Source organism: Peromyscus maniculatus, chromosome 13 (genome assembly GCF_049852395.1).
Source record: "Peromyscus maniculatus bairdii isolate BWxNUB_F1_BW_parent chromosome 13, HU_Pman_BW_mat_3.1, whole genome shotgun sequence".
Lineage (NCBI taxonomy): Eukaryota > Metazoa > Chordata > Mammalia > Rodentia > Cricetidae > Peromyscus > Peromyscus maniculatus.
In genome coordinates, this window is record NC_134864.1 from 23,862,284 (window position 1) to 23,887,982 (window position 25,699).

The following is a 25,699-nucleotide window of genomic DNA, read 5'->3' on the forward strand; positions in this document are numbered from 1 at the left end:
TGCATCCCCAGTCCATCTCTCTATCTCTGGTCTTCACCTAAAACAAAGGGCCTGTGAGTCCACCTTTGGTTCTTCCACACCCAACCCTCACAACAGCACCTCCCTGTTGGTCTGACATCACCAGGGCAGAAGGTGGCTAGAAGTGCCTCCATAAACCATGTTGTCCTCAGAAGAAGAGCTTGTAGCTTTGTGCCCCATTCAGAGCTGTGGCACTCCCAGTACCTACAGTGGCATATTGGAAATGGAACAGACCTGGCACCTTGGCCGGACTTTGCAATGGAAAAGGCATCACTGCTATGTATTACATTCTGTATAAATAAACACTGATTGGCCAGTGGCCAGGCAGGAGGTATAGGCAGGACAAGGAGAGAGGAGAATGCTGGGAAGTAGAAGCCTGAGGGGGAGAGACCTGCCAGCCACCGCAATGACAAGCAACATGTAAGAAACCGGTAAGCCACGAGCCACGTGGCAACTTATAGATTAATAGAAATGGGTTAATTTAAGATAGAAGAAGTTGATAACAAGAAGCCTGCCACGGCCATACAGTTTATAAGTAATATAAGCATCTGAGTGATTATTTTATATGTGGGTTGTAAGACTGCAGTGCTTGGTGGGACCTGGAGAGCTCTCCATCTACACATCACCCCTTCAGATCATAGGGTGCTTCAAGAGACTGGAGGAGAGAATCAGGGATTGTCTGTCAACAGTGTGTTGCTTCCCTCGGGCTCAAAACACACAAGCCCATCCTATGTTCACCAATGGAATGGCTTCCCTGAAAGAGGCAACCTGCAGAGCCCAGTGAGGAATTGAGCATGCAGGTATTGTCTATGCTGTATTTCCCAGCATGCTTTTCTCTATAGCATCACTAGGTTTCAGACTTTATTTCCCAAGCTGCCTGTCTCTATATTGGCATGCCACTACAAACTACCTTTCCCATAGTGCCTCTCATGTCCACAACTTCCATTTCCCTTTACATGGCTAAAGTTCCTAAAGTCATATTTCAGCTTTAACATGGGAGGTATCAGTCAAGATTTTTGCTTTTTCACCACTGGAGATAGGAGATGTCTGTTCTCCCTGAGCTGCCTTTTTTTTTTTTTTTTTAAAAAAAAATATGTGTTTCTTTGCTGACACTTTCACTGGAGCGAGTGCTGCTTATTCAAGGAAGGTGCTTTTGTGCCCAAAGGAAAAATCCCTGGGGACTTGTTCATCTCCCCCAGCTAGCCAATAAAAAGAAGTGAAGGCACTCAAAACAAAGCTTTCCTACAATTTCTTCAGAGAGACTCCCTCCCAGACAACTCTAGCTTTGCTCCCAGCTCATCCTTTTCTTCACAAACAGTCCCCATCACCACAGTGGTGGCTTTGCTCCTCTGCTAACTGCTTCTGGAGGTAGGGGCTTCTCTCCCTGAATCTGCCTTATCTCCCCCGCAGCAGCCCCCCACCCCAACCCACCCCAGCAGCCCCCGCACACCCCATGCCCTTGCAGCCACTGCCTGGAAACCAGACACTGACTGTTTTTTGACCCAGTAAACTTCTTTAGGTCCAGGATGTTTTGGGGAGGAATCTGTCCCTTCCCCATCTTATCCTGGCTCAGATCCTCCCCTAGACAGAGTCTCTTGTGTGGCAGCATAGGTGAAGAATCAGCTCAGCTTTATTGCTTCCTCCTCCTGGACTTTCCCATGTGTATGGCTAAGATCTAGCTTCAGAGGGAATTCTGGATGTGGTTTTTCTAATATAGGCTTGAAAGAGACAGTGCTAGCAGAGAGAATTTGTCTAGCTCCAAGTAGTCTTTTAGTTTTATCTTAGAATGAACCACAGGTGATTTATCTATATATATCATTAACAGGTGAATCTAATGTTGTTCTTACAGAAAGAGAAACTGAGAAAGAAAGTTCTGAAAGGCTTTTTAGGTTTAAGAGAGAGATTATGGCTAGGCGGTGGTGGCGCATGCCTTTAATCCCAGCACTCGGGAGGCAGAGGCAGGTGGATCTCTGTGAGTTCGAGGCCAGCCTGGTCTCCAAAGTGAGTTCCAGGAAAGGCACAAAACTACACAGAGAAACCCTGTCTCAAAAGAGAGAGAGAGAGAGAGAGAGAGAGAGAGAGAGAGAGAGAGAGAGATTATGAAGTTTTTCCCAAGAAAGCTTTTAGTTATTGAGAGAAAGACCACTAAGGTTTCTCAAAACTTCTGTTCTCTAAACCTTGGCTTTAGTGGCCAAGAGGAAACTAGTTATGTTGGTACGGTGTTGTACAAGTTTCCTCAGGCACTGCAGACTGAGTAGAGGGTTTCTGTTTTGTCTGTGTATGCCTCAGAGCAAATTCCCTCCTGTGCCACTTGGGGCCTAAAGCTTCCCCCAGGAATCTTTTTCTCCCAGTTAAGCTCTTCTCTGATAGTGTTTCCTCTGATTTTTCCCAGTTTGCATTCCTACATCCATAGTTAGAATATTCAGGACATGGTTTCTGCGTGTTGCTGCTTATCTTTTTCTAAGTTTTACTGTACATTATGTTCCTACATTCTACTTTTCTAAGTTTTTCCTGCACTATATTTATATAGTCTAACTTCCTTATTTTTCATAGACAGAACTTTAAGAGAAAAGAAACACAGATCAGAGAGAAATCTACGCTGTGATGTCACCGTACTCAGGTGATTTTCAGCCCCTCTTTTTCCTCCCAAGAGGAAAAACCCCACATTCACTTTCACTACAAAACCAGACTTGTCCCACTGCTTCTCAGAAGCAATGCCCTTGCCACCTGGGCAGCACCCTGATTTGCAAACTGCTTCCAAACTGAAGTAGTCATTCCAGAGGCCGAGGAAGAGAATGAAATCATGCCTTTCAGGATTCTTTTGCTACCTGCAGCTCAAAGAGATGCATATTGGTATCTTCCCCAGATTGAAATGGCAAGGCCCTCACACCTGTGTGGTAGGGTTTAGAGACAGGCCTTCTGTAGGGAGGCAGGGACAGATTTTGTCTTAAGGACAGGCCTTTCAGCATGCACTTAGGTGCAGTTAGAAAGAAGTCTCTGTCATATGAGGACCCAGAGATGGGCAGCCTCTGGACAGGAGAATGGGGCCTCACCAGGAACCTCCTCATCTATTTTCTGATGAATATTAACTGCAAAGCTTTTTCTCTAGTCCCTGAACAATAGCTGAGGGGCTGAAGCCCAGGACACATCAAGGGAGGGAAAGGGGCCCAGCACTAAGCAGGACCCCACTCAGAAGTAGCCTGACAGAGGGCAGAATACAATTTGTGAATTGGAGAAACTAGTTTTCCATGTGCTCACAGGGAATCCACTGGCAGAAAAAGTCAGATTCCTCCCAAAAGACAGAAAATTATAGGTTCTCTTCAAATGACAATGTTCCCAAAGCTTAAATCCCGGGATTATCATCCACTTGTCATAGCTTATTGAAACAACACCTGAACAATTCTGCTTTGTCACCGAGTAGGAACAGCCTGTTAGCTGCAGTCTACAATATCAACGCTGTAGATATTAGTCTGGACACAAAGTGTAGAGCCAGGTACACACTGCAAGGGCACTGGGGAAATGCAAATGGAGAAAATGGATGGAACTGATCTAAGGGTCCTACAGCCTGCAGACCAAAGAGACCCAGAAACCTCATTTGTTGTGTGACCTCCATCAAGCCATTTAATGGGACCTCACCTCCTTAAATTGTAAATTGCTGGTCAGAATGCTTGCTCTTCCTCCTCTTGAGAGCTGCAGGTAGAGGATGTCAAAGAGCTTATTCCATATAACTCTTTTTTTTTTAATATAAAAGTCAGTGTGTATGTGTCTGAGTATCTGTATCCATACTACAACCCAGAGGTCCAAGTGCTCAGCCTGGAAACCACATTGACTCCATGTCATCCTTCCCTCCCACTTGTCCCTCCAGTGTGGATAGACAGCATTTCTGTGCAGGATTCCAGGCCCTTATATTCTGACTGCAACCTCAGCTTCCTGAAATCTCTCTACCTTGCTCTAATGGGGGTTCAACCTGAACCCAGGCTTAAAGAATCACCAGGGCCTCATCTCACTGCAATTATGCTTATGCTGTGAAATATAATAGAATTTTTGACTTGGCTATCATGCCTGTGTGTGCATATGGAGGCCAATTCAGCCTGCCTAAGCCAGACAGCTGGACACTCCAAATGTCTAGGGAGGCCAGCCTGCAGGACAGGCTTTGGCTGCTTTGGTGAGGTTTACTAATTTCTCCAACCTCTTAGGTTCCCAGTTATATGTGAAGACTGGCTTCAGACTTCCTCAAGGGTGTTTTGGGAGCAGTAGAACCCTAGTGGATTTAATCAACGCATTAGATCACTCAAACATCATCATTCGGATGTTCCAGTTCATAAAGGGAAACAATTGTTAAACTGCAGAATGGGGGTCCTAACAGAAGGAAAGATCCCTCAAATTGCGGAAGCGTCAGCATAGTGTCTTCCTTGCTTGGTGCTATGGGAGGCAGCCATCTGGACAAGTAAGTGCCATAGCCATGAACCAGGGCATTGAACACAGAGATTTGAAGCCAAAAAACATTCTGCTATAGAATGCAGGATTAACAAAATGGGTGACTTTGGAGACCAGGCTCTGGACCAGGAGAACCTGGGGACATTCTAGGCACATTCTCCTTCGAGGAGAGAGAGAGAGAGAGAGAGAGAGAGAGAGAGAGAGAGAGAGAGAGAGAGAGAGAGAGAATAAATGAATTTTTGGTCTTGAACATGAGATATACGTCAGTTGTGCATTTCAATTCTGTGTTTTCTTCTTGCTTCAGCAACATTGCCTTTTTTATAGGGACCACTTATCAAGAGTTGCAGCAGAGAACACAAAGGATGTTTAATATCTTTCCATCTCATCTTCTCCAAAGTAGGAAACAACTTCTACTGACTGTAAACTGTTTTCCTGAGGTGGAAATTTACAGTGGAACTTCTGAGAGGGAACCAACATCTGATGACCAGTGTCAAATGCTCACCAGGTTTTTCTCTTGAGGAAGGAGCCGACTAGGCAAGCAGCACATCCCAGTCCTCTTGACTGACATAGTTAAAATGTTCATGGGACCCAAGCATCTTGATGGAATGGAGTTCCATCAAGCCACAGTTGTATCTTGCTGCTCTGCCATACACACAGTAAGGGCTTACTTCAGAGTGCTGCTAGCTGGTAGAATTGGGAGAAAGATCATCAATGTATTGCTATGAGGTGATGTGTAGAGATGGTAGTAGGCTGCTCCAGAAAGTCCAGAGTCCTGCAGGGCTAAAGGAGCCAAGGAAACCTCCTTCTCTTGTTCACCATCCTGCTCTCCCTCTGTATGCCAGCCACGGTCTAGATGACAAATGAGCTCCTCCGTGGAGGTGTCCTGACTCCTTGCATTTCATATTTCTGCTTACAGGAGATTCTAGGTCTAAACACTGCCTTCTAATCACTAAGAGCACTTGCCACAGGCTGTAGGAAAGGCTGAGTCCATCATTGGACAGCAGAAGAGCTCACAATGTGGAGAGCCAGGCTCATTCACCCAGGACACTTGTAGAAGCTCCTTCTGCAGTCAGTGCATTAGGCTTGCCAGGAATTCCTGTGCCCACATAGACATCATGGTGGGGTCCTGCTCAGGGTTTTGTAAAGTGTGGTGTCCTGTTATTTTTCAGCCTTCTGTCTCAGAATGGAGACAAAGAGGACACATATGCAGAGTGTGACAGGGACTTCCTTGTAAGTAATCACCATAGGAGCACACACCAGGCTGAAGTGATGGAGAGAGCTGTTCCCTTGGGACACTACACATGACTGGAAGGTACTAGAGGACTCCTGCAGAGGACAGAGTGAGATAGTGAAGGTGAAATGTGCCTGAGACCAAACATGGAGACAGTCACCGTGGGCTATATATACCCTGCTGTTATTGGTCCATTTCTCCCTCAGACCCCACTGTGGGGGATGAGTGTCCTGTATATAAGGCTTGATACTGGGCTCTAATTCTATCCTGACAGACCAGAGAACTCATTTTGGGAGCCTGTAGATCTCCTTACAGCTATCTAGTTTTTTTAGTTGTTGAGTTTTGACTTCACAATGACATGTCTGCACAGTAGCACTGTGACCACTCACCTCATGGCCTGCCACCCCCAAAAGAAGAACTAGAAAAGTCCATAAAGGGTCCACTTATCATTGGCCAGAGTGCTTTTTCCTATGTGAAACTGGCCTGTCATTGCCTCCCAGGCACCCAAGTGCCTATAAAAGTTGTAGACAATGCAGAGCAAGACCTCTGGTTCATCGTGTCAGATGGTGACCCTGGATAAACTACACCATCCTAACATGATTCGCCTCTTCCAGGTTATACTAACACCACCACATTACTACTTTGTGACTGAGAATGCTCCTGCAGGAAACTTGTTCCAACTAATAACGGTGGAGGGCCGGCTGCAGGAAGAAGAGGCACAGAAGATATTCAGGGAGATCCTGTCAGCCATCAAGTGTTGCCATGACCTTGACATCAACCATCAAGACCTGAATTCTGAAAATATCCTTCTAGATGAGGAGGGCAACGTGAAGCTGGCAGACGTTGGTCTTTCCACCAGGTTAGAGGTGGCACTGTACTGTAGGGGCAATGTGGGACCAAGACCGTCAATGCCCCAGAACTGGTCCTTGGAGAAGGCTATGATGGGAAGAAGGCAGATGTGTGGAGTCTGGGTGTGCTGCTGTATTTTATCACCACTGGGTATCACTCTTTCCGAGGAAGCACCCTGGAAGAGATCAAGGGGAAGATCATCACAGGCACCTGTGACATTTCAGCTCATATGTCTGGGCAACTTGAAAACCTAATTCACTAAATGCTGACAGTTGCCTCAGAGAGGAGGCCCTCCACTTAAGACCTTCATCAACATCCATGGCTCATGAAACGAGAAGACAACATCCCAAGTGACATCCACTTAGATCCCAACGTCCTAGACACTGAAGGGTTCACAACATGCCCCATAGTTGGGCGTGTTTGCGCATGCCCAGCAGACCTGGACACTTTTGCCTAGCCAGTTCCAGGGCAAGATAGCAATTTTCAGGTCAAGGCATCTCATGTGACCAGGATCCATGACTTTGCATGGTTACATAGGCGTGCAGCGTGGCCATGTGATCTACAAACATGCGTGGAGAAGATACATCGACCCGTGCATGCCCAGCCTTTATAAGCCGGCGCCATATTCCCAGCTCTTTCTTCTTCTCCACACACGTGTCTCCCACATGCCTGAGCACTCTCTGTCCCTTTTATCTTAATAAAATTCTTATTAGCGGATTCTGTCCTGTTTCATGACATTTCCTTGCAGGGTAATAGCACAGTGCTGCAAAATAACTCACAGACACACTGTCGTTTTGGGTTAATACCAAAGCCATCTTGTAATGCTTTGTAGAAAAATTACAATGAAATGATAAGGACATACTTCATCATCAAAAGGCAGTCACTCAAGGAGCTGGGGTTTGCACTTAGCTGAACCACCTCAGCCAAGCCTGTGGACCCTGGTGTTGCACCTCCCCCATCCCTAGCACATCTATCCATCTCTGGTCTTCACCTAAAATGAAGGGCCAGTGAGCCCACTTGGCCTCATCCACACCCAGCCCTCACAACAGCTCTTGCCTGTTGTTCTGATATCACCAGGGCAGAAGGTGGCTAGAAGTGCCTCCATGCTACTTGCTTGTCTCCAGAAGAAGAGCCCAACTTGTAAGTCTGCCCTCTATTCAGAGCTTTGGCTGCCCCAAGTATCTGCAGCAACATATTGGAAGAGGAAATTCCCTGTGTCTCTTGGGCCAAACTTTGACATGGAATAGGCATCGTCCCTTCTAAAGATCCGGTGCTTCAAGAGCCTGCACAAGGGAATCAGGGCTTGCCTGTCAAGAGAGTGCTGCTTCCCACAGACTCCAAACACACATGCTCATCCTATGTTCACCAACAAAATGGCTCCCCTGAAAGAGGCATGCTGTAGAGCCCAGTGAGGAATTGGACACCTAGGTATTGCCTATGCTGTCTTTCCCAGCATGCTTTTCTCTATAGCATCACAATGTTTCAGACTTCATTACCCAAGCTGCATTTCCCTATATTGGCATGTCACTACAAACTACCTTTCCCATCATTGCTCTCATGTCCACCACTTCCATTTCCCTTTACATGGCTAAAGTTTCTAATGTCAAGTTTCAGCTTTGGCAAGGCAGATTTGAGTCAAGATGTTTGATTTTTCACCACAGGCGACAGGGAGATGTCTGTTCTCCCTGAGCTGGCATTGTTATACATTTTTCTTTGCTGATACTTTTTCTGGAGCTGAGTCAAATCCTGCCCACTCAAGTGTGTATTTGAGGAAGCTGCTTTTGTGCCCCAACAAAAATCACTGGGGGCTTTTCATCTTTCCCAGCCAGTCAGTAAAAAGAAGTGAAAGCACTCAAAACAAAGCTTTCCTACAGTTCCTTCAGAGAGACTCCTTCCCAGACAGCTCTGGCTTTAGTCCCAGCTCATCCTTTTCCTCAAACAGTTCCTGAGGCCAAAGTGGCATCTTTGTTCCTCTGCTACCTCCTTCAGGAGGTTGGGGCTTCTCTCCCTGAATCTGCCTTAGCTTTTCCCCCAAGCTACTGCTGAAGCTCTCACTTAGAACACAGACACTGATTTTTGTTTTTCTCACTAGCAGCCTTCCACATTTCCTGCATGTTTTGGGGAGGAATCTGTCACTTCCACATCCTGTCCTGGCTCAGATCCTCCCCAAGATAGAGTCCCTTATGTGACAGTGCAGGTGCAGATGCAGTTCGGCTTTATTGCTTCCTCCTCCTGAACTTTCCCACGTGTATGGCTAAGTTCTAGCTTCAGAAGGAATTCTAGATCCTGTTTTTCTAATATAGGCTTGAAAGAGACAGTGCTAGCTGAGAGAATTTGTCTTTTTTCAGGCAGTCTTTTTTATTTTTTTTTATAGTAACCACAGGTGATTTTTCTATATGTATCATTAACAGGTGGATCTTATTTTGTCCTTACAGAAATACAATCTGAGAAAGAAAGTTCTGAGAGGCTTTTTAGTTTTTTAGAGAGAGATTATGAAGTTTTCCCCAAGAAAGCTTTCAGTTTTTGAGAGAAAGACCACCCATCAAGTGTCCCCAAAACTTCTGTTCTCTAATCTTTGGCTTCAATGGCCAAGAGGAAATTAATTCTGTTTGTATGGTGTTGTACAAATTTCCTCAGGCACTGCTGACTGAGGGTTGGTGGGAGGGTGGTGCTGAGATCCTGTTTCATCCACATACGCCTCAGGGGAAATTCTCTCCTCTGCCACATTGGACCTAAAGCTTCCCAGAGGAATCTTTTTTGACCTGTTAAGCTCTTCTTTGATAGACATTTCCTCTGATTTTTTTCCAAGTTTGTGTTCCTAACCAATAGTTAGAATATTAAGGATGTGGTTCCTCTCTGTTGCTGCTGTAACTTTTACTTTATATTATATTCCTACATTCTACTTTTCTAAGTTTTTCCTACACTAGATTACTACACTCTACATTCCTTGTTTTTCATAGAATTTTAAGAGAGAGAGAAATACTACGTTGCAGCCTTACTCAGGTGCCTTCCATCCACTTATTTTCCTCCAGAGCAGAAACAGCCCTGTGGGGAGCCATTCTCCAGCTGTAGATGGGTCCTGCAGAGGGCATAAGGAGTTGGCAGGAGAAGGAAGTGAGCCAGGCCATGGTGGTTGGGAGAATCTTGCAGCCTGACTGACTAGCAGCCAGAGTGTTTGTTTATTTATACAGAATTTAGTTAACAGGGTTACATTCATGATGTTCCAAAACACAGATCATATCATTTTTATTTTTGGACACGTGTTTTACATCTTTTTGCTCATCTTTTCGTCATCATTAATAAACTATGACAGAACAGAGTTATCATTTCCAATCATTTCCCTCAAGTTTTGACATCATTAATAAACAGAGTTATCATTCTTACTCATTAACCCCATAACCCAGTTTTTGAGAATCTAGAGGCATATGACAGCCTGTGCTCAGGCTGATTGTTTTGGTTGCTTCAAGGACACTAGACCAAAACAAAATCGTGAACCACCCTGGGCATATTGCCATGTCTTAAGCAATGTATTATTAACTGTTAGTGGTCAGAGTGCCCAGGAGAAATCCTCAGGCTAAAGCTGATGCAATCATTATTTAAATTCTGGCATAATACTATCAATGTTCACATTTATATCCTTATAAAATTTGTCTGTATGTCTAATCTTGGCATTCTGTTCTTCCTTGTTCATATGACATTATAGTGGCTCTACATGAGCTAACTTCTAAGAGAGGGAGGTCCTAATACCTCATACTTTTATCATCTTTCTACTCCATACTTTGCTTATCTATATGTCTTCATGTAGGGCAGAGTTGTATGCCATGTAATTGTCTGAGTGTACAGTGGGAAGTAGCTTGTAATCTGAACTGTGGACAATTCCTCTAACCTACCAAATCTTGTTGACCTTTTTAAATTTACTTTGTTTTGAATATCTTGTTCCTGTGTAAGTAGGGAAACAGATGTTTCAAAAATGTCTCATAGCCTTATAAAGAGACCTCTGGCTTCTTTATGTGTCACAACCTCCAAGGCATAAGGAAAACCTTCTAGTAGAGGATATCTCCCTCAAAGTGGGGGGGGCATAGTATGTTCAGGACTTTCCTGGGTAAGCTTAGAAGCAGCATTCCTGGGAGAAGGAAAAAATGATTCATAAGGAATTTCCCATCATTCCAACATCCTCAAATTCTTCAAATATTAAAAGTGCCCCAATTATGTAACAGGTGGAGGTGAAAACCAAAGGTGGCATAGCAGCCATCATATTTCATAGCTTTGCTGGATCTTTATCAAGCAGCTGTGCTGGCTTTATGACTTCTGCCATTCCATTCAGATTGGCTGTGCCAAACCCACACCTTCATTATCACTATGAAACCAGACCAATCCAACAGCTTCTCATGGTGCTTTCTCACCAAGTTTTTACTAAATTCTCTGGTTAGTCCCTGTTCTCAAGCCATTTAACTGTGACCAGCTCCCACTTCCCTGCACCCCAACCCCATACTCTTGAGCAGGGAATAATGAGGAATATGCAGGTAGAAATATAGAGGAGAGAGATCCAGCTAGAAAATACAGGATAGCCTTGGGAGGTCCTGGGTCCAAACCCAATACCAATTTCTCTCTCCACCAAAGGCCTTTTAAAGAAATGCCAAGGGATGAAGCAAAAACCTCCTCCCAGCATAGCCAAGTGTAGACCATTCCAATCACCTGGTAACCATGCATGTGGTCCAGCCATCCCATAATGCAGCCTTGCTCTGTAAAGCAAGCTCAAATCTCATTAGGAAACCTTTATGGGTTCTCACACTAACCTTAGGTTACTACGTGTTTTCTAAAGATCTCTCATCATCCAATTAATGAAGGATGGAAGAAGGCTGATTATTGAGTGTGTGGGGGGGTGTTCTTGGTCCTTGCCTGTATCCTGGGAAGGATGCATTTCTTGGGCACAACTCCTATGGCATCTCAATGCTAATTTGCTCTGGATAATGCCCCTCATGATACTGGGACTTAGGGAGATCTCACCTCATACCAAAAATCTGGCTCATTTCAAGGGTGCCAGTGATGGGAAGTGTCACAAAGGCAGGCACTCACAAGAATCCACAGTTGGGCATGTCTATTAAGAGGGTAGTGCATTTCATGCTGTAGAAAGGGAGATGCGTGGCCTGTATCCTCTGTGGGTGTGTTTGTAGGACCTGTTCCAGGCTAGCTCTTTGTCTGCCTTCTGCAGATGGAGGAAACAGGGTGCATCCTCTGTAACTTGTGGAACGTGGTCCCTGGAGGGGTGGTGTGCTTCCTCCCTTGCTATGAGTACCTGTGCCAGGTACATGTGCATTGGGACAAGACTGGCCTGCTGGCATGTTTGTCTGTCAAGAAAGAGGTGAGTGCCCCTTAGCCTGATTATGAGGACATTGCTACCTGCAATTCTTCCTAGCAGCCCTCAGTCTTGTGGAATTGGCATGGTTTATATTCTCCCAGCTTCTAAATCTACCAAGTCTAGGTCTGGACACTGGCTGCAGGGATTCCCCAAAGCTTGATTACATGTTCCATGCCCAGGTTCAAACCCCAGACTGAGGCTCAAGACTCAGTCATTTGAAGCTTTTTGCTGGGTGTCCTTCTTCCTTCAGTTATTCCAAGAGCCCAAGAGGGTAAGCCAGGTGGAGCAGGTGCTGATGGTGTATTGCAAATGCATTACGGTCAGAGATGGAAGTGAGGCTGGATTCACAGGCCCTCTGTGCCTGGCAGCTGGGAACAGCTGTGATCTCCCAGGTTTGACTCAGGCACTCTGGTGTGGCTCTCCTCACAGTGCTGCATTCAGGCAGAAGGCCATCTGACAGGGGCCTTGCTCCTCTCTGTGGTTGGAGGGAAGATGAGTGAAGGGATCAACTTCTCTGATGACCTGGGTCGGTAAGTGTGATGTCCTTTTGTCTGCTGGGGCTGAGGGCCCTGGGCCCTACTTGGCGAGCCATGCCATAGGGTCAGTACCCATATGGGCAGCTTGGGGTCCGTAGGGTGTGGGTGTAATGTCTGAACCCTTTCTCCTTCTGGCTTTGTGGAACAGAGAAGTGGGTAGCCATGACTTGGAATCACACACAATTAGTTCAAAATCGCAGGCAGTTGATCTGATGTGGATGACCACCCCATGGATATTTGTTACTTATGCCATGGGCCATGCAACCCACTGCAGGTGTGTGGTGATGGTGGGGATGCCCTACCCCAACCTTAAGTCTCCAGAGTTGCAAGAGAAGATGGCCTAAGTGGATCAGGCCCTTGTGAGTGTCTGCAGTGTTTCAGAAGGTGAAAGGAAATGTCTAGGGAGGGAGTGGTGTAGAAAGCCCTGGATGCAAGGACTGCATTCCAACAGCATATTGTACAGATGTTTTCATTCCTCCTCAGAGGTTTTAGAGTATACCTCTAGCCACCTTCATCTTCTCTATAAAATATCCTATAGCACGTGATTTTGACTCAGACCCATGAAACCTGACCTTGATCCAAAGCCTTCGAAAACAGGCAGGTTAGAGTCAGTTCTGACCTTCCATTTTCTTTCTTTCTTTTTTTTCTTTTCTCAGTCTAGGCCTCAAGGTAGGGCTCCCCCAGGGAAGGTGTTGGTGGAGATTCTGGGTATGAAGGATATAACCAATCTGTAGGTGATCTGGGCTGCTGCTGGGGCAGATGGATAGGTTGAGGGAGGAGGGATTTTCCTGTTGTAGTGTTCATTTGAGAAGCAAATGAGGGAGGAGACCCAATGGACATGAAGTATTGGTAGGCAATTGAACTCAAGAGTCCCAACCTGTGTGTCTACCCAGGCATGGCCATTAGACACCAGAGGGACTTCGCCAGCATTGTGCTACTGGATCATCGCTATGCCCACCCTGTTGTCCTGGCGAATCTTCCAGCCTGGATATGGGACCTTTTGAAGGTCAAAGCCACCTTTGGTCCTGCCTTTGCTGCTATGCGGAAGGTTAGGTTTGTTCCCTGTGTCCCAGGCTTCCCCAATGAGAAATGAAGCTTCTCATGGATTTTCTCTCCTACAGTTTCATCGAGACAAGTCACACCCGAGTCTGGTGTAGGATCCTCTTTTTTTCTCTCTGCTTGACTCGACCTTTGTGTTTGGCCTAAGATGGTCAATAGCATTTGCAGACTGTGAAGTCTACACCAGCCTTCCAGAGGCAGTGGATTCCAGTGTTGTGACTTACATAGAGAAACCACCAGGACAAACCCAGTTCATCCTGAAGGAACATGGCCTGGGGCACCTCATTTCCTGAGAGCGATTTTCCCCACAGCACCTAGCTCAATTTAGCTTTCTCTTGGCTTCAGGAGGCTGTGTAAGCAGCAGCTCTCTGCTCTCTTGTGAGACAAGACCCACCCTGCCATCATCCTGTGTAGAGACAGAAAGCTGTTCTTGGAATCCAGTCTCAGCCTCAGATGTCCCTATTCAGGGCTCTCCTGTCCACAGAGGCTTCACATTCAAGCTGTATTGACTGGGTCTCCAAAAACAGGTGGATCTCTCTTGTTTGGCTGCTGCTCCTTCCTCAAGCCAGGGGACCTCTTTTCTTCATCCACCTAAGAAGAGGCCAATACCACCACAACTACCATGGCATGGGCAGCAATGCCAACAGAATCATTAGAATTTCAATGTGACTATTCTAGAGTCCGTGTGTGTGATACCAGGGCATTTTTGGCTATGGTGAAATATCGTTCGCTTTGCAATAGTGACCCCAACTCACCTCCTTTTGGAACCCAGAAAAAATGCTATTCTGACTTAATTCTGAGACCACCAGGGTAGCAGGAAGACAGCCCACGATCTGCTGAGCCATCTGCATCTGGCAAGGCTACCCTTTCTCTACTAAATAAAGGGCACTGTTCACATGGAATGAGGCCTGGAGTCACCATTGTTTAGTGTGTGTGTGTGCTCTCAGTTCTAAAAAAGGTAGGCAAAGTTCTCTGGGGTGGTGCAGTAGGTAAGGTTGTCACATGAGACAGTGGAGCTGGCACATGGTGTACACAGCCCCAGGACATAAAAAGAGGTAAGGCAAGATGAAGGGTAGTTGTCAGCCACTCGTTCATCTGTGGACAACAGGAACTTTAGAGGTCCACTTGCCCAGGAGCCTCTTCAAAAGGATGACTGGACTCCGCAACAATGATTCCAAATGGACTATGGTAAATCCATTAAGCTGATTAACACCAGGGATAAATCGAGTTTGGACTACAAATTGTTCAGGACAATTTTGAGATGACTGGCTGAGATGATCCAGATTCACAGACTGCTCAAGCAAGGACTTGAGACAAGCCCTGTACTTGGCCATTATGCAAACACTGGACAAATGATATAACTATCTCTCCCAGCACTTGACAATTAACCCAAAAATTTTCTTTTCAGGATTCTCTAAAGATGTCTTTGCCCCCAGAAAGCAGGAAGTAATTTTAAGAAAACGGTGCCCACATTCCCAAGAGGTGGGGTGGATGTTTTTTAGTCATTTAATGAGTTATGAATACTGTCATTGTTTACTATGGTTGGTTACAAGTTATTAATTGTTAATGGTCTAAAAAAGGATAGACAAAGGAGATTAGATACAGGGTTCTTGTTTAAAAATAGAGGAAAAATGAGGATATAGAAAAGAGTATATCATTGAATCTACTCAGAAAAAAAGGGAAGATATAGAAATGATAAGATAAAAGGTAGATTTTTGGATCTACTCAGAAAAAAAGAGAATATGAATATGATAAGATAAAAAGGGAGATTATTGAATCTATGCTTAAAAAGGAACTACTTGTTTTAAATAGAATAAATAATGAAAATTTTTTGTCTGAATTTGTCAAATATTAATGGACTGGACATTGTTATATATTAATGGAGTTTTTTGCCTGAATCTGTCGAATGTTAATGTATATCTTGACTGTCTATATTGTATATACTGATTGGATACAGTTCTCTTGTATTAGTTATAAGCTTTTTTAAATTTTAGACAAAAGAGGGGAAATGTGGTATATGTGTTCCCCAATATATTATTGTGCACCCTAATAAATTTATCTGGGGTCAGAGAACAGAACAGCAACTAGATACAGAGGTCAGAAAAGGTGGCACTTGCACCTTTAATCCTAGCATTCCAAAGGCAGAGATCTGTCTGGATCTCTGTGAGTTCAAAGCCACAAAGGAAACAGCCAGGGATGGTGATACACGCCTTTAATCCCAGATAGTGATGGCAGGAAGCAGAAAGTTATATAAGGCCTGAAGACCAGGAATAGACCCTGTTTAAGCTTTTAGGGTTTTAGCAGCAGTTCTGCTGAAATTCATTCTGGATGAGGATTCACAGGCTTCCAGTTTGAGGAAACAGGATCAGCTGAGGAATTGGCAAGGTGAGGTGGCTGTGGAGTATTCTGTTTCTCTGATCATTTAGCGTTCACCACAATGCCTGACGCTGGGCTTGATTTTATTAATAAGAAATTTAAGATTCATGTTACACCCAGTGATCCTGCCCTTGGCATTTCACCTGACTGTTCTCAGATTGGCACCTGCCTGAGGACAGGTCACAGGGTAAAAGTGTCTTCATGATTTTCATTTTCTTCTGTTGTACCAAGAAGCGCCCCCGGTGAGCCCACTCCCCCGTATTCAGAAAAGACTGTCCTTTGCTTGAGATTCTGCAAAATCTCAGAGGCAATGCCTTTGTCACCTGGGCAGGACTCTGATTTGCAAATTGCTTCCACACTGAAATAGTCATTGCAGAGGCAGAGGAGGAGAATGAAGAGGAAATATGCCCGGACTTAACATGGAAGCAGTCACCATGGGCTATATATAGCCTGCAGTGATTGGTCCATTTCTAACTCAGACCTCACTGAAAATATCCTTGTAGATGGAGAGGGCAATGAGAACTTGACAAACTTTAGTATCGCAACCAGATATAGAGCAGGCACTGTACTGCAAGGGCAATATGGGAACAAGAACTACAATGCCCCGGAACTGGTACTGGGAGAGGGCTATGGTGGGAGGAAGGCAGATCTGTGGAGTATGGGTGTGCCAATATATTTTATCACCAGCGGAGGCAACCCTTTCCAAGGAAACACCCTGGAAAAAATCAAGGATAACATCATAATATCATAAAAGCGACCTATGATGGTCTAGCTCATGTCGCTGGGTAACTTGAACACCTAATTCACTAAATACTGACAGTTCCCAAAGAGAGGAGGCCCTCCATTGAAGACCTACAGCAACATCCCTGGCTTGTGCAATGGGAAGAAAACATGTCAAGTGACACCAACTTAGATCCCAATGTCCTAGACACACTGTCATGTTGGGTTAAATATCAATGCCAGCTTGTAATCCATTGTAAAGTGAAAATACAACCAAATGATAGGGACATACCTCATCATCAAAGAGCAGTCACACAAGGAGCTGGGGTTTACACTCACTAGGCTGCCCCCCCTCACCCAAGTCAGTGGACCTTGGAGCTGTGCCTCCCCCTTCCCCAGTGCATCTCTCTTTCTCTGGTCTTCACCTAAAAAAAAAAAAAAAAAAAAAAAAGGGAGGCCAGTGAGCCCAACTTTGGCCTCTTTCACACCCAGCACTCACACCAGCACCTGCCTATTTTACCAACAGCACCAGGGCAAAGAGTGGCTAGAAGTGCCTCCCTGGCTCTATGCTGTCCCCTGAAGAAGAACCCCACTTGTAGCAATGCCCCCTGTTCAGAGGTGCGGCTGCCCTAAGTATCTATAGCGACATATTGGAAGAGGAAATGACCCAGCACCTGCGCCATACTTTGATATGGTAATGGCCTCACCCCTTCTGAACTTTGGGTGCTTCAAGAGACTGCACAATGGAATCAGGGCTTGCCTGTCAACAGTGTGCTGCCTGCCTTGGGCTCCAAACACACAAGTCCATCCTGTGTTCACCAATAAAGTGGATCCTCTGAAAGAGGCCATGTGCAGAGACTAGTGAGGAATTGGGCATGCAGGAATTGCCTATGCTGGCTTTCCCAGCATGCCTTTCTCTATAGCATCACTATGTTTCAGGCTTCATTTCCAAAGCTGCCTTTCTCTATATTAACATGCCACTACAAACTACCTTTCCCATAGTGCCTCTTGTGTCACCACCTCCATTTCCCTTTACATGACTCAAGTTTCTAACGTCACATTTCAGCTTCAACATGGGAGGTTTGAGTCAAGGTTTTTTGCTTTTTCACCACAGGATATAGGAGATGTCTGTTCTCCCTGAGCTGACTTTGTTATACGTTTTCCTTTTCTGACACTTTCCCCATGGTGAGTGGTGCATGTTCAAGGAAGGTGCTTTTGTGCCCATCAGAAAAATCCCTGGGGACTTGCTCATCTCTCCCAACCAGTCAGTAAAAAGAAGTTAAAACACTCAAAAAAAGCTTTCCTATATTTCCATGAGCGAGACTCCATTCTAGAGAGCTCTGGGTTTGCTCCCAGCTCATCCTTTTCTTCACAAACTGCCAGAGGCTGTAGGAAAGGCTGAGTCCATCAGCAGGACAGCAGAAGAGCTCACAATGTGCAGAGCCAGGCTCATTCACCCAGGAGATATTTAGAGGTTCCTTCTGCAGTCAATGCATTATGCTTGCCAGGATTTCCTGAGCCCGCAGAGACTCATGGTAGGATCCTGCTCAGGTTTTGTAAAGTGTGGTGTCCACTTATTTTTTTAGCCTTCTGTATCAGAATCAAGAAAAAGAGGGACAGATATGCAGAATGTGACAGGGACCTCCTTGTAAGTAGTCACTATTGGAGCACACACAAGGCTGAAGTGATGGAGGGAGCTGTTCCCTTGGGACACTGCACATGGCTGGAAGCAACTAGGGGACTCCAGAAGAGGACAGAGTGAGACATTGAAGGCGAAATATGCCTGGGACCAAACATGGAGACAGTCACCTTGGGTTATATATTACCTGCTGTTATTGGTCCAATTCTCCCTCAGACCTCAATGTGTGGTGTCCTGTATAAAAGGCTGTGAGCTGGCCTGCAGTTCTGTCACTACAGACCAGTGAACTGATTTCAGTAACTGTGGAAAATTTCACTGCTCCATAGATTGTTATTTGTTGAGTTGCGACTTCACAACAATCTGTCTGCACAGGAGCACAGTGACTACCCAGCCACATGGCCTGTGACCCCTGAAGAAGAACCCAAAAGGTCTATCCATGGTCCTACTTACCATCAGCCAGGGTGCATTTGGCTCTGTAACTGGCCTATCATTGGCCATAAATATTATAGACAACATAGAGCAGGACCTCTGGTTATCATGTCAGATGGTCACCCTGGATAAACTACACCATCCTAACATAATTTGACTCTTCCAGATTCCTATAAAACCACAACATTTCTTTGTGACTAAGAAAACCTGTCCCAATTAGTAAGGGAGGAGGGCAGGTTGCAGGAGGAAGAGGCAGAGAAAATATTCGGGGAGATCTTATAAGCCATCAACATTTGCTATGACCTTAACATCGTCCATCTAGACCTGAATTCTGAAAATATTCTTCTAGATGAAGAGGGCAATGTGGACTTTGGTATAGACACCAGAAGTAGAACTGGCACTGTACTGCAAGGGCAAAGTGCAACAAAGACCCTCAGTCCCCAGAACTGGTACCGGGAGAGGTCTAAGATGGGAAGAAGGCCTATGTGTCCTCTGAATGTTCTGCTCTATTTTATCACCACCGAGTACGACACCTCCCGAGGAAACACTCTGGAAGAGATCGAGGAGAATATCATAAAAGGGACCTATGACATTCCAGCTCATGTCTCTGGGTCACTTGAAAACGTAATTCACTAAATGCTGACAGTTGCCACAGAGAGGAGACCCTCCACTGAAGAACTTCAGCAACATCCGTGGCTCATGAAATGGGCAGAAAACATCCAAAAAGACACCTAGTTATATCCCAATGTCCTAGACACACGGTGGTCTTGGGTTTGATATCAATGCCATTGTGTAATCCTTTGTAAAGAGAAAATGCAATGAAATGATAGGGACATACCTCATCATCAAAGAGCAGTCACACAAGGAGCTCTGTTTTGCACTTGGCTGCACCACCTCAGCCAAGTGAGTGGACCTTGGAGTTGCCCCTCCCCCTTCCCCAGTTCATCTTTCTCTGGTCTTCACCTAAAAAAAGGGGGCCAGTGAGCCCACCTTTGGCCTCTTTCACACCCAGCCCTCACACCAGCACCTGCCTGTTGTGCCAACAGCACCAGGGCAGAGGGTGGCTAGAAGTGCCTCCATGCCTGTACATTGTCCCTGTAAGAAGAACCCCACTTGTAGCAATGACCCCTGTTCAGAGGTGTGGCTGCCCTAAGTATCTACAGCGACATATTGGAAGAGGAAATGACCCAGCACCTGTGCCATACTTTGACATGGTAAAGGCCTCACCCCTTCTGAACTTTGGGTGCTTCAAGAGACTGCACAATGGAATCAGGGCTTGCCTGTCAACAGTGTGCTCCCTCCCTTGGGCTCCAAACACACAAGGCCATCCTGTGTTGACCAATAAAGTGGATCCTCTGAAAGAGGCCACCTGCAGAGCCTAGTGAGGAATTGGGCATGCAAGAATTGCCTATGCTGGCTTTCCCAGCATGCTTTTCTCTATAGCATCACTATATTTCAGACTTCATTTCCCAAGCTGCCTTTCTCTATATTGGCATGCCACTACAAACTACCTTTCCCATACTGCCTCTCATGTCCACCACTTCCATTTCCCTTTACATGACTAAAGTTTCTAAAGTCACATTTCAGCTTTAACATGGGAGGTTTGAGTTAAGATTTTTGCTTTTTCTCCACTGGAGATAGGACATGTCTGTTCTCCCTGAGCTGACTTTGTTATATGTTTTCCTTTGCTGACACTTTTCAAGGAGTGAGTGGTGCATATTCAAGGAAGGTGCTTTTGTGCCCATTGGAAAAAATCCCTGGGGACTTGCTCATCTCCCCCAGCCAGTCAGTAAAAAGAAGTGAAAGCACTCAAAAAAGCTTTCCTATAGTTCCTTCAGAGAGACTCCCTCCCAGACAGCTCTGAGTTTGCTCCCAGCTCATCCATTTCCTCACAAACAGCCAACGGCTGTAGGAAAAGGCTGAGTCCATCAGCTGGACAGGAGAAGAGACCAATTTGGGTGCTCATCCACCCAGAACATTTTTAGAAGCTCCTTCTGCAGTCAGTGTATTATGCTTGCCAGGATTTCTTGAGCCCACAAAGACATCATGGTGGGGTCCTGCTCAGGTTTTTGTAAAGTGTGCTGTCCTGTTATTTTTTAGCTTTTTTGTCTCAGAATCAAGACAAAGAGGGATAGATGTGCAGATTGTGACAGGGACCTCCTTCTCCTTATAAGTAGTCACCATTGGAGCAAGACACCAGGCTGAAGTAATGAAGGGAGCTATTCCCTTAGGACACTGCTCATGTTGGGAAGTGACTAGGGGACTCCTGGAGAGGACAGAGTGAGACAGTGAAGGGGAAATGTGCCTGGGGCCTAACATGGAAAATGTCACCATGGGCTATATGTATCCTACTGTGATTGGACCATTTCTCTGTCAGACCTCACTGTGAGGGATGAGTGTCCTGTACATAAGGCTGTGAGTTGACAGCAGTTCTGTCGCTACAGAGCAGTGAGCAGATTTCAGTAACCTGTGGAACTTTTTCACTGCTATCTAGCTTGTTAGTTGTTGAGTTGCGACTTCACAACAATCTGTCTGCACAGGATCACAATGAACATCTAGCCAAATGGCGGCTGCACATAAAAGAAGAACCTAAAAAGTTTATGGTCCTACTTACCATCAGCCAGGGTGCATTTGGCTCTGTAACTGGCCTATCATTGCCTCACAGGCACGCATTGGCCATAAATATTATAGACAACATAGAGCAGGAACTCTGGTTATCGTGTCAGATGGTCACCCTGGACAAACTACACCATCCTAACATAATTTGACTCTTCCAGATTCCTATAAAACCACAACATTTCTTTTTGCCTAAGAAAATCTGTCCCAATTAGTAAGGGAGGAGGGCAGGTTGCAGGAGGAAGAGGCAGAGAAAATATTCGGGGAGATCTTATAAGCCATCAACATTTGCTATGACCTTGACATCGTCCATCTAGACCTGAATTCTGAAAATATTCTTCTAGATGAAGAGGGCAATGTGGACTTTGGTGTAGCCACCAGATGTAGAGCTGGCACTGTACTTCAAGGGCAATGTGTAACCAAGACCTTCAATGCCCCAGAACTGGTACTGGGAGAGGTGTATGACGGGAAGAAGGCATATGTGTCCTCTCAGTGTTCTGCTCTATTTTATCACCATCGAGTACCATCCCTCCCGAGGAAACACCCTGGAAGAGATTGAGGAGAATATCATAAAAGGGACTTATGACATTCCAGCTTATGTCTCTGGGTCACTTGAAAACGTAATTCACTAAATGCTGACAGTTGCCACCGAGAAGAGGCACTCCACTGAAGAACTTCAGCAACATCCGTGGCTCATGAAATGGGAGGAAAAAATCCAAAAGACACCTATTTATATCCCAATGTCCTAGACACACTGCCGTGTTGGGTTTGATATCAATGCCATCGTGTAATCCTTTGTAAAGAGAAAATACAACGAAATGATGGGGACATACCTCATCATCAAAGAGCAGTCACACAAGGACCTGGGGTTTTCACTAGGCTGCACCACCTCAGCCAAGCCTGTGGACCTTGGAGTTGTGCCTCCTCCATCCCCAGTACATCTGTCTATCTCCGATCTTCACCTAAAAGGAAGAGCCAGTGAGCCCACCTTTGGCCTCTTCCACACCCAGCCCTCACACTAGCACCTGCCTGGTGTCCCAACAGCACCAGGGCAGAGGGTGGCCAGCAGTGCCTCCATGCCTGTATGTTGTCCCCAGAAGAAGGCCCACATATAGCTATGCTCCCTATCAAGAGCTGGGCAGCCCCAAGTATCTTCAGCAGCATAATTTGGGAGAGGAAATGACCCAGTTCCTGGGCTGCATTTTAACATGGAAAAGGGCATCGCACCTTATTAAATTTGGGTGCTTCAAAAGACTGCACAATGGAATTAGGGATTATCTGTCAGGAGTGTGTTGCCTCCCTCAGGCTCCAAACACACAAGCCCATCCATACTATGTTCTCCAATATTTTGGCTCCCCTGTAAGAGGCAGGGTTTAGAGCCACATGAGGAATTGGGCACATAGGTATTGCTATGCTGTCTTCCCAGTAATGCTTTTCTCGATAGCATCACTATATTTCAGACCTCATTTCCCCAGGTACCTTTCCCTATATTGGCATACCACTACACACTACCTTTCCAGAGAGCCTCTCATGTCCACCAATTCCACTTTCGTTTACATGGCAAAAGTTTCTAAAGTCATATTTCAGCTTTAACATGGGAGGTTTGAGTCAAGATTTATGCTTTTTCACCACAGGATATAGGAGATGTCTGTTCTCCCTGAATGGGCTTTGTTATATTTTTTTCTTTGCTGACACTTTCCCTGGAGCAAGTGGTGCATATTCAAGGAAGGTGACTTTGTGCCCAAAGGAAAAATCCCTGGGGACTTGCTAATCTCCCCCAGCCAGTCAGTAAAAAGAAGTGAAAGCACTCAAAACAAAGCTTTCCTATATTTCCTTCAGAGAGACTCCCTCCCAGACAGTTCTGGGTTTGCTCCCAGCTCATCCTTTCTACACAAACAGCCACAGGCTGTAGGAAAGGCTGAGTCCATCAGCAGGATAGCAGAAGAGCTCACAATTTGGAGAGCTAGGCTCATTCACCCAGGACATTTTTAGAAGCTCTTTCTGCAATCAGTGCATTATGCTTGCCAGGATTTCCTGACCCAAAATAGACATCATGTTCAGGTCCTGCTCAGGTTTTTGTAAAGTGTGGTGTCCTTTTATTTTCCGCCTTCTGTCTTGGATTCGAGACAAAGAGGGACAGATGTCCAGAGTGTGACAGGGACCTCCTTGTATGTAGTCACCATTGGAACACACACCAGGCAGAAGTGATGGAGGAAGCTGTTTCCTTGGGACACTGCACATGGCTAGAAGCTACTAGGGGACATCTGGAGAGGACAGAGTGAGACAGTGAAGAGGAATTGTCTCTGGGGCCTAACATGGAAATTGTCACTATGTGCCATATACAGCCTACTGTGATTGGTCCATTTCTTACTGAGACCTCACTGTGAGGGTTGAGTGTCCTGTATATAAGGCTGTGGCCTGGCCTGTACTTCTGTCTCTACAGACCAGGGAGCTGAATTCAGTTACTGTGGAACTTTTTCACTGCTATCTAGCTTTTTAAATGTTGAGTTGCAGCTTCAAAAAGATCTGTCTGCACAGGAGCACAGTGACCACCCAGGCTCATGGCCTGTCAGTCCTAAATGAAGAACCTCTAAATTCAAAACATGGTCCTACTTACCATCAACCAGGGTTCATTTGGCTCTGTAACTGGCCTATCATCGCCTCACAGGCACCCATTGGCCATAAATATTATAGACAACATAGAGCAGGACCTCTGGTTATCATGTCAGATAGTGACCCTGGATAAACTACACCATCCTAACATAATTTGACTCTTCCAGATTCTTATAAAACCACAACATTTCTTTGTGATAAAGAAAACTCATTTCAGTGAGTAAGGGAGGATGGCAGGTTGCAGGAGGAAGAGGCACAGAAAATATTTGGGCAGATAATGTCAGCCATCAGGTTTTGTCATGACCTTCACATCGTCCATCTAGACCTGAATTCTGAAAATATCCTTCTAGATGAAGAGGGCAATGTGAACCAAAAAGACTTTGATATTGCAACCAGATGTAGAGCTGGCACTGTACTGCAAGGGCAATGTCTAACCAAGACCTTCAATGCCCTACAACTGGTACTGGGAGAGGGAGATGATTGAAAGAAGGCAGATGTTAGAGTCCAGTTGTGCTGATCTATTTTATTGCCACTGCGCACCACCCATTCCAAGGAAAGATTCTGGAAGAGATCTAGGGAGATATCATCACAAGACCTATGATGTTTCTGCTCATGTCTCTGGGTATTTAGAAAACCTAATTCACTAACAATTGCCCCCCAGCGTCCCTCCTTTGAAGAACTTGAGCAAATTTCCATGAAATGGAAAGAAAACATCCCAAGTGACACCTAATTAGATCCAAATCTCCAGGACACACTGTCGACTTGGCTTTAATATCAATGCCAGCTTGTAATCGGTTTTAAAGAGAAAAAACAATGAAATGATGGGGACATACCTAATCATCAAAGAGCAGTCACACAAGGAGCTCTGGTTTGCACTTGGCTGGCTGCACCACCTCAGCCAAGTCAGTGGACCTTGGAGTTGCCCTTCCCCCTTCCCCAGTTCATCTCTCTATCTCTCTTCTTCACCTAAAACAAGAGCCAGTGAGCCCACCTTTGGCTTCTTCCACACCCAGCCCTCACCAAAGCACCTGCCTATTATGCCAAAAGCACCAGGGCACAGGGTGGCTAGAATTGATGCCATGGCTGTACGTTGTCCCCAGAAGAAGGGCCCCACTTGTAGCTATGCTCCCCATTCAGAGTTGTGGCTGCCCCAAGTATCTATAGCAGCATATTGGAAGAGGAAATGACCCGGCACCTGGGCTGGACTTTGACATGGAAAATGTTTGCCCTTTCTGAACACCGGGTGCTTCAAGAGACTGCACAAAGGAATCACGCATTGCCTGTCCAGAGTGTGCTGCTTCTCTTGGGCTGCAAACACATAAGCCCATCCTATGTTCACCAATGAAGTGGCTCCCCTGAAAGAGGCAACCTGCAGTGCCCAGTGAGGAATTGGGCAGGCAGGTATTGCATATGCTGGCTTTCCCAGCATGCTTTTTTCTGTAGCATCACTATATTTCAGACTTCATTTCCCAAGCTGCCTTTCTCTATATTAGCATGCCACTACAAACTACCTTTCCCATAGTGCCTCTCATGTCCACAACTTCCATTTCCCTTTACATGGCTAAAGTTTCTAAAGTCCCATTTCAGCTTTAACATGGGAGGTTTGAGTCAAGATTTATGCTTTTTCACCACAGGAGATAGGAGATGTCTGTTCTCCCTGAGCTGGCTTTGTTATTTTTTTTTCTTTTCTGACATTTTCCAAGGAGCGAGTGGTGCATATTCAAGGAAGGTGATTTTGTGCCCAAAGGAAAAATCCCTGGGGACTTGCTCATCTCCCCCAGCTAGTCAGTAAAAAGAAGTGAAAGCACTCAAAACAA